The sequence below is a fragment of the Carlito syrichta genome, unplaced genomic scaffold (genome assembly GCF_000164805.1).
Source record: "Carlito syrichta isolate Samal-C Ts95f unplaced genomic scaffold, Tarsius_syrichta-2.0.1 Scaffold305719, whole genome shotgun sequence".
Classification (NCBI taxonomy): domain Eukaryota; kingdom Metazoa; phylum Chordata; class Mammalia; order Primates; family Tarsiidae; genus Carlito; species Carlito syrichta.
In genome coordinates, this window is record NW_007249815.1 from 141028 (window position 1) to 144871 (window position 3844).

Here is a 3844-nt window from a genome sequence, read left to right on the forward strand (position 1 = left end):
TTTTAATATTTTGAATGTAAGCAAAATGAGCTTTGTGCAGAAATGACCATCTTGTCAACATGCGGTTAGAACAGAATGATTCTGCTTAGCAATTTGATAACTCACAATGAAGTTGATTAAACTGATCAGTTTACAAGTTATAATATGGAAGACAAACCTTTTTTTAAGTGAGATGAAAGTTTTGTGATTTATGCTAAAACCCTTTATATGCTAATTATCATGATAGGATGGACACAGCAATAAAAATTTGAGCAGTGTCTTTAAAGTTTAGACCTATGTTGATGAAGTTCATCTAATGCAGCACCCTATGGATTATTATATTTTTAAGTTAGTAGGGTCTCAGTGCATAGATGGAATTTGAAGGAGATGAAAATGAGACAGAATATTCTGTTCTTTAATGTGGGAAAAACTGTAATGTGCACACATTCCATTTCAGTAGAAAAACTCCATGCAAATGTAGTATTCCAAGCAGAACTAAGACACACTACAATGCTGCCTAGTAATATTACTTGTAAAAAGCTATCATAATGTATAGCTGGATTTCAGTAGTCTTGTTGCTCATGAATGTTCAAATTGCAGGGAAAACATATTTAGAATAATTATCGGTTTTAAGCCACAACAAAGATATTTTCTTTTGTTCCTACTAACTGTGGAAATGTGTACAGAGGTTTAAGTGAAAATATCAAAATTTTAAAAATAGAAGAAAAACATCACCTATATTATAAAAGTAAATTATATATGAATTACATTAAAAGTACACACGTTTTCTAGACCCAATGAAGTGTGGCAGACTCCATCAATCCTTTGCATTAGTACATGACCACGCACGAAATATGAGGAATATTGTGAGCTTAGGTCAATAATAATTTAAAAAATCATGTATATATCATTTCGCAAAATGTGTTCACATAATTTTTATCATGCTATTCTCATCATACCTATAAGGAATACAGGGCATTATAATTATTTAATTTTATGTGAAAACACAGAAGCTAAGGGAGATGGATGTCTTGTCAAATGTCACACTACTCATATGTAGAAGACCATAGAAAAAAGGTAAATTTTCTAATTCCATGTCCAGCACTCTTCCCTGTACATCATGATGCCTTTTTATATAGAGATTGATAATACCGTTATATAACTTCAAACATTGAAGAAGAATGCAGATGCATCTGGGGTCCTTACCTAAATTTAATTAGGTTCAAAGTGTAGCAAACTTGCAAGGTGGTTTTAGAAGAAGTTTAAAAAACCTCCCAGACAAAACTCATGCTAGGATATAAAATCAGGCATGATAAATTTTATCCCACAAGAGAATTTTAGTTATTAAAGAGAAATAATAATTTGAATGTGGAGGGCATCATTTAAATTCATCTTACGGTTAGTCTTGTGAATATATAGATTTATGTTTGGGTCCTGCAAGGAAAATTAAAGGGTTATGATTAAGAAAATTTAGGAAAAAAAATTTTTTTTTTGCTGTTTTATTTTGAAGATGTAGGGCAAAATTCAGGGTTAGGTATACAAATGTTCATTATGTAGGTACCTTTGTTGATGAGGTGTGCCCCACCTCCCCTGGCAGTTTCCCATTATTGCCAATTCCTTTCTTATGGTATTATGATAATTGTTCAAGGTCCACTTATGAGTGAGAACATGTGGTTCTCAGTTCTTTATTTCTGTTATAGATCACTCAGTATTATAGACTCTAAGTCCACCCAAATTTGCTGGGACGTTCATAATCTTGTCCTTCTGTATGACTGTGTAATATTCCATCATGTATATGTACCTAAAAAACCTGAAAATCGACCTTCCATATGACCCCACAATCCCCTTACTGGGAATATACCCCAAGTAACTCAAATTACTCTATGAAAAAGATACCTGTACATACATGTTTATAGCAGCATTGCTTACAATAGCAAAAACATGGAACCAACCGTGCTACCTGTCAAAAGAAGACTAGATTTAAAAAAAAAAAGTTTTAATACATTCTGTAAATATTGCATAGAAGCAACCTTGTTGTAAGACTCATTTAGTTGAATATAAACTAAAAGAGAGAGAGAGAGATATTCTCCCTCTCCCTACAGTGCCAAAGAGAAATGGCTTTATCCTAGTGTGACTGGTGGGAGACTGTGCTTTCCTGTTGGGCAGTAGTGATGGTCAGTGGAAAACTGTGGTGTTAGTAAAGCAATAGGATGAGAAAATGTATTCATGTGCACAGTGTGACCAAAATATATACACTTTATTATGAGATATTTTTTAAAAATATAACTATCTCTACTTCCTAAAATGAAGTACAACTTTGCATTTTAGCCTGAAGTTGCCTTCAGAGTATAATTTTTTCTGTCCTAGTCACGGATGCTCAGTCGAATGATTTGTCAAATGATTTTTCAGAAAAATTCAAGTCGCTCTCTGAGCTGGGACTCGCTTGGCGGCGCGATGGCCAAACCCACCAAGAAGGTCGGAATCGTTGGTGAATGCGGGACACAGAATGGGATCTCGCTCCGGAAGAGGGTGGAGAAGATCGAGATTAGCCAGCACACCAAGTACACTTTCTCCTTCTGTGGCAAAACCAAGATGAAGAGAAGGCACTGTGGGCGTCTGGCACTGTGGTTCCTGCATGAAAATAGTAGCTGGAACCTGGACCTACAATACCACTTCTGCTTGTCAAAAACACGGTGAAGTCTGCCATCAGAAGACTGAAGGAATTGAAAGACCAGTAGAAGCTTCACCGTTTGAGACATCACTAGCCTATAATAAATGGCTTAATTTGTGTTTTAAAAAAAGAAAAAGAGAGAAAGAAAAAAAAAATTCAAGTCACTGTCCACTTTGAAGTTCAGGAACTATTTGGAAAACAGTCATTGCTAGGTTTTCCATCCCTTGTTGCCACTCTGTTCTTCAGGATTTTGTGCATTTCAAAATCAGGGGAGTGATAAAAATTCCATGATGACTTCCTGAAGAAGAACTTCATTTCAACTGCAGTGTCTGTATGTGCTTCAACCCCTGGTACATAGATTCACTCAACTGATATTCAGGTACTTGTTTTTATAACCATGGACCTTGCGATTTTGTCTAGTTGAAGATACCCTCACCCTATGGCCTCCAGGTCTCAAATCAAATTTCTTATTGACTGTACTTTTCCACACGTCCAAAACACCAAAAGTACACAGGATTTCTAGGTCTTTACTACATTATAATAAGGAATTTGAGACAGTACATAAATTTTCCTCGAGGCATCTGCTTGGACTCAGCCACAGAAAGTGGTCCCATACTGCTTCCATGCCATAGGAGACATAGAGCCATGATAAATTCAGGATCTCTCCTGAATTTGTATTCTCCCAAGGATGCAGTTACAGAAATGAAACATTTCTGGTTTGTATTCTCCCAAGGATGCAGTTACAGAAATGAAACATTATACCTAACTTCTCTGAGCATTTCTATGCATTTACATTTGCTTCAGAGGGCTTAAAAAATGGGTTTTGCCAAAATAATGACATTCTTTTTTTCTAGACATTATCTTCCCCTCTCTCTAAAGCTCTACATTTTTCTGCTTAAACATAGGACGAGTACACAATAACAAGAAAGCATTAGAATTTTATTTGGAATGAAACCATATTGATTGTTATTTACACAAATAGAATACTCACATTACTATCAAATGTGATTTATTCCTGGAGATTAATAACAACGCAGTTGGGAAAGGTGACATAATCCTTCATTATAAAGTTGGATAACTGAGCCAATATAATTTGAGTCATTAGTGATAACGAGGTGTTAGTTGTGCCTACAAGCAGATAAGCTAAAAGAAACTAAAGTTGAATGGCTTTGCTCTATTGGGACAAATACATAA

At 35.3% G+C, this 3844-nt stretch overlaps 1 pseudogene; it reads left to right on the forward strand.

The window, feature by feature from the left end:
• Positions 1-2433: 2433 nt before the first annotated feature.
• Positions 2434-2717, forward strand: LOC103264768 (annotated as a pseudogene).
• Positions 2718-3844: the final 1127 nt, after the last annotated feature.